The sequence below is a fragment of the Eucalyptus grandis genome, chromosome 3, assembly GCF_016545825.1.
Source record: "Eucalyptus grandis isolate ANBG69807.140 chromosome 3, ASM1654582v1, whole genome shotgun sequence".
In the NCBI taxonomy this organism is placed as follows: domain Eukaryota; kingdom Viridiplantae; phylum Streptophyta; class Magnoliopsida; order Myrtales; family Myrtaceae; genus Eucalyptus; species Eucalyptus grandis.
In genome coordinates, this window is record NC_052614.1 from 62,033,139 (window position 1) to 62,044,912 (window position 11,774).

At 34.7% G+C, this 11,774-nt stretch overlaps 1 long non-coding RNA gene across 1 annotated transcript; it reads right to left on the minus strand.

The window, feature by feature from the left end:
• Window positions 1–6,213: 6,213 nt before the first annotated feature.
• Window positions 6,214–11,410, minus strand: LOC120291205. Its single transcript, XR_005549120.1, has 4 exons — window positions 11,373–11,410; window positions 10,768–10,842; window positions 6,915–6,983; window positions 6,214–6,244 (listed from the first exon to the last, which is right to left on the minus strand). It is a non-coding gene; the product is annotated as an uncharacterized LOC120291205 (long non-coding RNA).
• Between the last annotated feature and the right edge of the window lie 364 nt (window positions 11,411–11,774).

The following is an 11,774-nucleotide window of genomic DNA, read 5'->3' on the forward strand; positions in this document are numbered from 1 at the left end:
TACAACAATGAGCAATGAAGTGTACAAATAAAACATTGAGACAAGGAGTGCACTCGGCAGCATAACTTATACTTTTGAGTATGGGTAATGTCACACTTCCAGTGTTTTAAAACATTTCACACACAGTAACAAGTACAACAAAGATCACACCGCAGATATCCTTGTCTCATAATAATAAAGATCGCTTTCCAAAGCTTCAGGGGACGGTAGAGACAAGGCAATAGGTGGATTCACCATTTAATATACAAGGGAAGTTATAGGATTGTGAACAATACAATAGGGCTTATAGGATTGTGAACAATACAATAGGGAAGATAGCCGACAAAGTAATTGGGATATGAATCCACTTCAATTGTTCACCAAGACGATCATAAGAGCAGATCTGAATGCCATCCGCATAAAGGCAAAAGAGAGGAAGAGAAAAGTGAGGCCCATTGTCATTTGTCTCGGTATTGAGAGAAGGAAATCTTCATTGCGTAACTTGAAGTTAGGATAGCCCAGATGACGAAGGAGAATAGAGTGAGCATCTTCAACCACAAATACCATGAACAAGCCCTTCTCAAGGAATGCTAGGATCCCCATACTACCATCGTTGCCTCCAGTACCGTAAAAGCCATAGCTTAAAGCTACCGTAATGAAGAGAGTTGCAATGAGGCTACAAGATGATGATGTATCCTTCAACCATTGCCTTGCCTCGTTGAGCAACTCTTTGCGTTGTTTTACCCGAAACTTGATTTGTTATTTGTTACCTAGAAATTTCAGCCATTTAAAAGAAGGAAAGCTGCCAGCTTCCACTACCTTCAGAAACATAAAGGATGCCTATCAATGTAAATGTCAATTAAAAAAGCACAAAGGGAGGCAAACATATGAAGAGAACTAATTTGGAACCATTCAAGTTCCCTGCATAAGAAAAGCTGCTCCAGAAACATCAGGATACACATGTTGATTACAATTTGGTCACAGCCTCCATTACGTCTATCTCGGTCGCGATATTATTGGCGAATGTCCAATGTGGTTGCGTGCGTTCACTAGTCTAAACAACTCAACATGCCATCCCTTCACAACTTCTTTTATAAGTTTTTTTTTTTTTTTGTCGAAATTGCTATCCCACATCAACTCCAGAAATGTTGAAGACATAAATCCACAATTTCAAAGATTCCGCGAGTTGCAGAGTCAAGGACAATGTCAACGACAATGCCTGATGTCAGCAGAGGCTCGAGTATTTTGGCAGTTTGATTGCAAGCCTTATCTCCATAAGAGCTAGTTTTACAAAGTCAAACGAGCAATCGTGCCTTAACTTCAATTCCCCACTCCTTCTAATGAAAGGTGCTGCATGTAATATCAGATAAACAATTTTCCCAACGAAAGAATCAAAAGGTTAAAGAGGCTTTCACATTTGCGCCGTGTTCTTATGTATATATAGGAGTTGAGAGAAAATAATGGATTACGTTATTAATTAAGAAAACAAACTTGATATGGCTTGAAAAATCAAAATGCATGCATCAGAGAACAGATGTATATATCGATGAAAACACACAATGTGATGTAAGAAAACAGAGTTCTTTTTTTTTTTTTGGTTGAGAAATGGGTAGACTCAGCGGTGGATCAATTGATATGTCTTTGATTGAATATTTTTACAATTCACCCGATGCATACATATAGTATAAATTTGAACTAAATTGATTAGAATCAAATTGTATGGTAGTATACTATCAAGAGTTGGTCCATATTATTAACTATGATTCCAAGGGGATATATTGAAAGTATGTGCATGCACTTTAAATTTAGAGATTTCTAACCATGGATGAAATGAGGTTCTCCTTGTATATATATAACATGGCACTTTCATGTACCTGCTATTGTGGCAAGATTCCAAAGTGATATCTTGAACCGGTTAAATGCTAGTAGTGCTATCATTATAAATAGGAGACAAGAATCATGTCAACAAAGACAAATAAAAACATAAATATCACACTCGTGACATGAAAATTACTAATGTTTTATAATGCTTGAATTCGTTTGAAAACAACTTCAATCAATCAACCTCATTACCTGAAATAAAAATTATCAATAATTTTACTTGGCAATTTGACATAGAGTAAGACTTCTACTCGTGCTTTTCAAATGTTATATTAGATATTAATTTGTGACATACATCATGATTAGGACATTAATTTGTAGACATAGATGTTGTCCTTGTCCTATAACAATTTTGTCAATAAGATCCCTGATTGATATGCATTTTTTTTCCTTTTGTGTAAGTCCATCCAGTAAACAAATCAATAAAATACGTCGAGCCATCTTTGTGTCCTTGGAGTAGTCAATTGATGGATCGACCAAGCATAGAGGAATACCTAAAGATTGGAACAGATAGAGTGAACACAATGTAAATGGAATTGCTTGAAATAATTAATATATATTTATTTATATCTAACAATAGAAGTGCAAGAACTACTTACATTTGTAAATAGATTTTCCCAAAATTGAGTCTAGCTCCACTGCTAAGATTGTGGAGGTCAAAGCCAAAGAGTTGGATGAGAGGATGAGGTGCAGGTGTGGGCAGTGGATGAAGACTCATTTTGAAGGCCGAGCTTCCATTGAACTAAAATAGTTGTTTGCTCAGTTTGCTACATCAAAAGTTCCTTGTATTGGGGCACTACTTGGGTGGCCATCTTGTGTAGTGTAGAGAATTTGTGTGGATCATTGCCTTATTCAAATGGACTAACCCCATCAAAATATTTGTTGGCCATGTTGCCAATTCTTTGAAGAATTGGGTTCACCTTAATACAACAATGAGTGATGAAGTATGCAAAAAAAAAATATTGAGACGAGGTGTAACACTTGGCAACATACATTATTCTTTAGTGGATGGCTAATGTCACGCTTCCAGTGTCTTAAAATATGAGTACACTCCATGTTCTTCACATTTCACACACAGTAAAAAATACAAAGAAAGATCACTTCACATATGTCCTTGTCCAATAATAATAGAGATCATTTCCAAAGCTTTAGGGGACGGTTGAGACGAGGCCAATAAGTAGATTCGACCATTTCAATATACAAGGGAAGCTGTAGAAGTGCGAACAATATAACAGGGAAGGCAGCCAACAAAGTAATTGGGATATAAATCCACTTCAATCGTCCACTTAAGATAATAGTAAGAGCAGAGCCAAACGCCACCAGCATAGATGCCAAAGAGAGGAAGAGAAAAGTGAGGCCCATTACCATTTTTCTCGGTAGCGAGTGGAGGAAATCTTCGATTGTATAGCGTGAAGTTAGGATAGCCAAGAACATCAAGGTGGCGGTGACAGAGAAGAAAAGAGCAAGAGCGTCTGCAACCGCAAATACCATGAATGAGCCCTTCTCAAGAAATATTGGAATCCCATTATTGTCGCTGTTGCCTCCGGGTACTGTAAAAGCCGCAGCGAAAGCTATCGTAATTATGAGAGTCGCAACGAGGCTAAAAGATGACGATGTATCCTTCACCCATCGCCTTGCCTCCTTGAGCAACTCTTCGCGTTGTTCTACAAAAGCTTCCCAGTATGTTTTTCTATGTTCTAGAAATTTCAGCCATTTAATAGAAGGATTCTTGCCAACTTCCACTACCTTCAAAAAAAATAAAGGATGCCTATCAATGTAAATGTCAATTAAAGAGCACAAAAGGAAGGCAAACAAATAAGGAGAACTGACTTGAAACCATTGAAGTTCCCTCTGCATAAGAAAAGCTGCTCCAGAAACATCAGGGGATACACATCTTGATGACCAAGTGGTCACAGCCTCCATAACTTCTACGTTTGTCGTAGGATTATTGGCCAAATATCGAGTAGGGTTGTGTGCGTTCACTAGTCTAAACAACTCAACATGCCGTCCCTTCACAACTTCTACTATCAGACTTTTTGCGAAATTGTCATCCCACATCAACTCCGGAAAACGTCGGAGACATAAATCCACAATTTCAAAGATTCCGCGAGTGGCAGAGTCAAGGACAACGCCTGATGTCAATAGAAATACGTGTACTTCAAGAGTTTCAGGCCAATCCTTCATCTTGTCAAGAGCACGTGTTATTAAGCCAAATGAGCACTCGTGCCTTAACTTCAATTCTCCACTCCTTTTAATGAAAGGTGCTGTATGTCACATCAGATAAGTAATTTTCCCAAGGAGGAAGAATCAAAAGGGTAAAGAGGCTTTCACACGTACGCCGTGTTCTTATGTGTAAATAGTAGTTGAGAGAAAATGATGGATTTAAGATATTAATCGAGAAAACAAACTTGATATGGCTTGAAAATCAAAATGCATGCATAAGAGAACAGATGGATCTATCAATGAGCACACATAATGTCGTGAAAGAAAAAAGGAGGTTTAAAAAAAAAAAAAAAAATGGGTACATTCAGCGACGGATGGATTGATCTATTTTTGATTGTTTTTTTTTTTTTTTTTTTTTTTTTGCAAATTCACCCAATGGATACATACAGCTTTAATTTGAATTAATTTGATTAGAATCGAATTGCATAGTAATATACGATCAAGAGCCGATCCATAATAATAACTATGATTCCAAAGGGATATATTGAAAGTATGAATATGCACTTTAAATTTAAAGATCTCTGACCATGGATGAAACGAGATTCTCTTTCTATATATAACAGAACAGTTTTGTATACCTGCTATCGTGACGAGGTTCCAGAGGGATACCTTGAACTGGTTAAGTGCTCGCACTGCCACCACCATAAAGAGGAGACAAGAATTATGTCAGCAAAGACGAATAAAAACATACATATCGCACTCATGAAATGAAAATTATTATAAAGCTTGCATATGTCAGAAATTCTGACAAAAAAAATAAAATAAAAGAATACGTCAGAAAACAACTTTGATCCATCAATCTCAAATACCTAAGATCCAAAATCGACAATTATCAATAATTTTGCTTGGCAATTCGACATTGAGTAAGATGTTTTTCAATGTTATATTAGATATCAATTTGTGACATAGATCATGATTAAGATATTAATTTGTATATATAGATGTAGTCCTTGTCCCATAACTATCGTGTCAATAAGATCCCTGAATGATATGCTTTTTTTCATGTAAGTTCATTCATTACACAAATCAATAAAAATACCTTGAGCCATCTTCGTGTCCTTGCAATAGTCAAATGATGGATCGACCAAGCATAAAGGGATACCTAAGGATGGGAACAGGACGGTGAACACAATGTGGATAGAGTTGCTCAAATTGTATATATCCAAGAAAAGAAGTGCAAGAATTACCTACATTTATAAATAGATTTTTCCCAAAAGTTGAGTTTAGCTCCACTACGGAATGAATAAGGCATCAAGCTTAAGAAATAAAGAAGGCTTTCCGCGATTCCTTCGGATGTCACTAAGCCAGGGAATCTGTCAACTACATACAAGCATATGTCTTTTGGGACACAAGAACAAAAATGTTAATTCAAGTAAATAGTGAAGGAATTGAGATGAGTGAGTGTGAAATCCTACCCAAATGGTCGGCCCCAAGAAGGTGAAACAAATTTTCAGAAGGTGAAAAGGATTTTATACGCCTGGCCAGATACCAGATAACCTCCTTTTGCATAGGAGCAAACTGAATAACAGACGCAAAGGCATTGCCGATGATTTCAGGACCAGCATCAACTCTGTTTATTAATGCCTTTACTATCCTCGTTCTTCCTCCCCGGGCAGCATAGTGGAAGGCTCTATTGGGATCGAGGTCTTTATATTTTGGAAGGAAGTGCTTGACCAGGTTCTCAACCAACTGATCTTGTGCGGCCATAATCGCAATATCGAGCATAGTAAAGTCCCTGGTTTCTATGGTCATAATTTTGGCCGTCATTGCTGCGGGGTCTTTATTGAGTTTTTCCTTGATAGTTTTCCAATCACCTTTCACTACAGCTTCAAACAATTGTCGAGACGTTTCATCAATCACCGCCTTTGGTCTGACTGCAAAAATTGCACATTAAGATTTTCACAATTCTTGTTTTTTAGGTCTAAGTGTAACCATTGCACATGTTCAAAATTCCCATAAAATACAGATGCAAGCGAAGGGGGCGGCGGTGATTTACTCAACGAAGCTTTTGCACCTTCCTTTACTCTTTGCGAGTAAAAGAACATTTTTTATTTGGGCTATCTCAATTATAATTCAAGAGATTAATGAGACTTTAAAAATGATTGAAAGATTATATTTGAATTTATATAAATGTCTAATGAACTCAAGTCTATGCGAAACTCTTTGCCACCAAAGAGAAATGCACATAAATAACTTAAGAAAATTAATTACACTTTACATGCTTTAGATCATGTATACATGACTCGTATCAGGCTCATTCAGTGCATGGAATTTTTTGTATTAAACTTAGATGCAAACTTGTAGCCCTTTGCTCATCATGAAATTGCTTTGTAGAGACAATCAGCGAAAATTCAATTTGTGTATTAAGTAGACATAGAAATTGATTAGTCCTCATGAGGTAATTGTTTAGACAAAACTATCTTGATAATAGGAAATTTTCTGGTAATTAACCTTGATGAACTGGTCATTGAGTGCTTGTAAGTAATGAAACTAGGATGACAAAAGGAAGTGGGATCTTCATCAACAACTATAAGGGAACTTGTGGAGCCAAGTCATCCCAAATTAGGAGATTGACTTTGAGTAATACATTTTGTGCTCACTGTTTACTTGAAAGGGATAGCCATAACACGGACCCGAGAAAATGAATCAATTAGCAGTATTGGTGGCCACACATTGCTTTTGCATTTTTAGTTCGTGGAAATTACATATTTTCGGCCTCTGTAATTAGTTCCAATTAAATATGCCGCCAAACTAGATAAAGGAAACAAAGAAATTATAAGACCCCATCGCTTATACCATAATTTTTTCTGTTTTGGAACATGAACATGTACCTGGTGGATTCAAATTTCCTTGTATTTCACTTTGATGCGGCGCCATTGGGTTGCTCTCCTCATTGCAATCTTTCAACGACAAAGTAAACAGATGATGCAAAAATGAGTAAGATATTCAATTAAGTTTTAGTCTTCCTAGGCCGAGTTTTTTTTTTTGAACAAATTCCTAGGCCGAGTTCATTCCTTCCTTTTATACAAGTACCTCACCTAATGTAAACCTACACCTAGAGCAAGTAAAACATATAATTTTGTATTCACTTTATAGCGAGTGGATTACCTTTTTCTTTTGGATAGAAACGGTTGGATTACTTAAATGTAAAAAGGATTATCACTTGAAATAAAGACTAGACCTTTACTAGTTGGCAAGTAGGCTGAGGCTCAAGGGCCACACATAATTAGGTTCAGTACCTAGTGATCGAACTATTACTTGAAGGTGACTCTGTCTCTCTTTCTTATGATACAATTCATTCTATTCCTTGACACCAAAGGAGTCTTTACTATGTTAAGCTACTTCTTTCTCGAGCTTGGGAAAGTTATTCAAGCAAGTTATTTTGCAAGCTTTTAGCTGAACAAAGATATCGGCAAAAACGAGCATCTCACTTTGTCTAGTCCAAAAATAGGTATAAGGACACTAGAAGTGTTAAAAGTTTCATCACTTATAATAGTAACAACCATTTTTATTGACAAATTATTTTTGGCTTAGAACAACAACATGATTTCCTTTTGGGAGATGACTATAGTGAATTGATTAGCTCGGGAATCATGTCTTTAAGGATGAGTCTCATGTAGTCTCTTAATGATAAGTAATTAAATATTCAAAACCCGTTTGTTTTGCGGTGCGCTCTTGACGGAATTGCTTTGTTGGACAACCAAGCGCCATCCGATTTGCATATCAAGTAGACATGGAAAATAATTAGTCCTCGCCGGTGATTGCTCGGACAAAACTTTCCGATAAGAGGAAATTTTCTGGTAGTTAATTTTGATGAACTGCTCATTGAGTTCTTATGAGCGGAAACTAGGATTGACAAAAAGCAGTCATCATCATCCAAAACTACGAGGGAACTCCTGCAGCCAAGTCATACCAAATTTAGGAGATTTGACTTTGAGTAATACTTTTGCTTTTGCTTCTGTTTTCTTGAATCAAGTCAAGCGTATTTGATGGCACACATTGCTTTTGCATTTTTAGTTCGTTGTAGGAAATTTATTTATTTTTCGTCCCCATTTAGTTCCAATTACATCTGCGGCCAAACTAGATAAAGAAACAAAGAACTTATAAGACCACATCACTTATGCCATAAATTTTTCTGGGTTGGAACATAAATATGGACCTGGTGGTGGTTCTACGGATTCGAATCTCCTTGTATTTCACTCGGTTGCGGCGCCATTGGGTTGCTCTCCTCGTTGTAGTCTTTCAAAAACATAGTAGGTGGAGGATGCAAAAATGGGTAAGATATCTAATTATCTAAGAGTTTTGGTCCCCCTAAGCGGAGTTCATTCCATCTTTTTATAGAAGTACCTCTAATATAAAGGCAACCCCCTACACCTAGTGCAAGTAAGCATCACTTGTTCTTCTTTTTTATTATTATTATTATTATTATTATTATTATTATTATTATTATTATTATTATTATTATTATTATTATTATTATTATTATTATTATTATTATTATTATTTTACATTATAGTGGTTGGATTACTTGAGTAAAAATGATTATCACTGGGAATATAAGCTAGACCTACACAAGTTGGCAAGCAAACTCGAGACTCCAAGACCACGAGATCATTAGGTTCATTCCCAAGTGATCGAACCGTTGCTTTAATGTAACTTTGTCTCTCTTTCTTATGATAAAGTTCATTCCGTCCCTTGACACCAATGGAGTCTTTACCAAGTTAAGCCACTTCTTTGTTGGGCTCAAGAAAGCTATTCAGGCAAATTAATTTGCAAGCCTTTAGCCAAATAACGCCATATGCAAAAAGGTGCCTCAATTTTGTCGGCCCAAAGGCACAAGTACGAAACTTCAATTCCATAGATTTGCTTAATGTAGAAAATAACTAGGTTTCTTAGAAATTTCTCTTTTCAACAAAATTAATTTTTATGGAAGCAAAATCTAAAAAATAAGAAAACATAATGCATCTAATATATGGGATATCCACAATAAACAAGAACAAAACATGTGATATTCTCAATTATGACAACTAAATCCTATACGGAAATAGAAAAACTAACAAAAGAAGGAAATTAAATAAATTGGGGCGACTACTTGGAACCTACCTCGTTTTTCTAGATAAACTTCACCAAAATAAATAAATAAATAAATTGGGGTGACTAGTTAAATTGCAATTGAATAATTAATGGCAACTTTGTCTTTTTATGAAAATGGTGTGCATTTTTTGTTTTGTCGGTCTTACTCTACTCATACTCTAACTCTTACTCTCAGATTTTTGCCATGTCTCCATATAAGGTGTGGGAGTCGAAACCCACACTGAAGCTATATCATCCTCACCCCAACCCCTTGAGAATGTGGAGATCTGAACCACCTTCCTCTTCCTATGTGGGAGTGGTGACCATTAGAGTGCATTTAATCGATAAGGGATGAAAATAGCGCCATCCAAAGGTTTTCGTGTAATATATATAGCTATAAAATGGAAATTTTCCAAACTTTTCATTTCCAAATATGTCAATAAAAATACGTTTGGTAAAGTTTTGATTGCTGTGTTTGAAAATGAATACGGTTAACCTTGCAAAATTTAATTACACTCTGTATGCTTTAGATCTTGTATACATGACTATATGAGGCTCATTCATTGCAGTGGAATTTTCTGCATTAAACTTATATGGTAAATTTCTTAACAAAAAAAAAAAAATTAACAGAGATCATGAGTTTTTATAAATAGGTCTTGAATCATGAATTAGTTTTGTGGGACCTTCTAAGTTTCATATATCAAACGATGCATTTTTAGTGAGTTTTAATTTGTAGTTGCCATTGATCTAATCCGCAATATCATTTATACATTATAAGTGCATTTTGTTACTATTTGGAAGTAAACAGAGTATTTCTTTGGGCTTTCTCAATTATAGATATTGTTCAAATTTTAAAAAAAATGAAAATATTGTCTGTAAGTTTATATGTTAGCATTTGTATGCTGTGAAATTCAAAGTGATTTGGACTAAAAAAGTCAAAATGCATTAAACACAAGGTTAATGAAAAATAAAATTAAAATTTCAAGAGACAAACCTCTAGTTGTTTTGCGACCAACTTGGGAAGCTTTATAAGTTGCCATGCCTTCGTAGTCCGTTTTTCGTGCAACTCTTTCTTACCAAAAATTCAATGAATATAAATAACCTAATTAATTTTACTCTATATGCTCTTGATCATGTATACATGATCAAGCTCATTCATCACATGGAATTTATTGCATGAAACTTAAATGGTAAAATTTTAAGCAAAAAAAAAAAAAAATCAACGTTAAACTTAGCAAAGATCATGAGTTTATTTATTTTTATTTTTAATATAGGTATCAAATTAGGAATTAGTTTTGTGGGACCTTCTAGGTTCCATATATTGGATGATCTGTTTTTAGTGCGCTTTTATTTTTGTTGTCATTGATCTTATCCACGATATCATTCATAAATTATGAGCGTGTTCTTTTATTCTTTGAAAGTATAAAAGTATGTCTTTTTGGACTTTTTCAATTATAATTCAAGATATTATTCAGATTTTAAAATTATGAAATTTTTTTTTTAAAGTTATATGTCAGTATTGTATGCTTTGAAGCTTAAAATGTTCTGATTGAAAAGTCAAAATCCATGAAACACAAGACTTATGAAAAATAAAAGTTCAAAGTGACAAACCTCTGGTTGTTTTGCAACCGTCTTGGGAAGCTTTATTAGTTGCCATGCCTTGTGAACTCCCTTCTTCGTGAAATTCTTTGTTACCATAAAGAGAAACAAATATAATCAACCTTAGAAAAGTTAATTACACTTTGCATGCTTTATATCATGCATACTAGCTCAATCATTGCATGGATTTTTTTTTCATTAACCTTAGATGGTAAACTTCTAAACAAAAGAATTAACGTTAAACTTAACAAAGATCACAACTTCCTTTCGAGATAGAAATTGTATCATGAATTAGTGGGACGTTCTAGCTTTCATATAGTGGACAATGCGATTTTACTAAGCTTTTGTCTCATTGCCATTGATCTTATCCATGATATCGTTAAGTAAATTATGAGCACATTCTTTTACTTTTTGGAAGTAAAAAGTTTTTTTGGGGGTGCTTTCTCAATTATAATTCAAGATACTATTCAGATATCAAAAATTATAAAAATTTTATACTTCAATTTATATGTCAGCATATGTATGCTCTGAAACTTGAAGTATTTGGGATTGAAAAAGTTAAAATGCGAAACACAAGATTTATGAAAAACAAAAATTAAAAGTTCAAAGTGACAAACCTCTGGTTGTTTTGCAACTGTCTTGGCAAGCTTGATCGAGTTGCCATGTCCATTGAACTCAAGTCTATTCGAACCTCTTTGTTACCTAAAGAGAAATGGACATAAATAACTTTAGAAAAATTAATTGCACTTTGTATGCTTTGGATCATGCATACATGAGTAGTATCATGTCATTCGGTGCCTGGAATTTTCTGTATTAAACTTAGATGGTAAATTTTTTTTAAAAAAAATTAATGTCAAACTTAATAGAGATGATGAGTTATTTCGAGATCTCGGTGCCATTAATCTTATTTGCGATATCGTTCATAAATTAAGTTCATACAAAATTTATGTATCTTCATAACTATAATAGAACTATACATAAATAAAAATTATGAATTTATTTAATCATATCGATTTTAT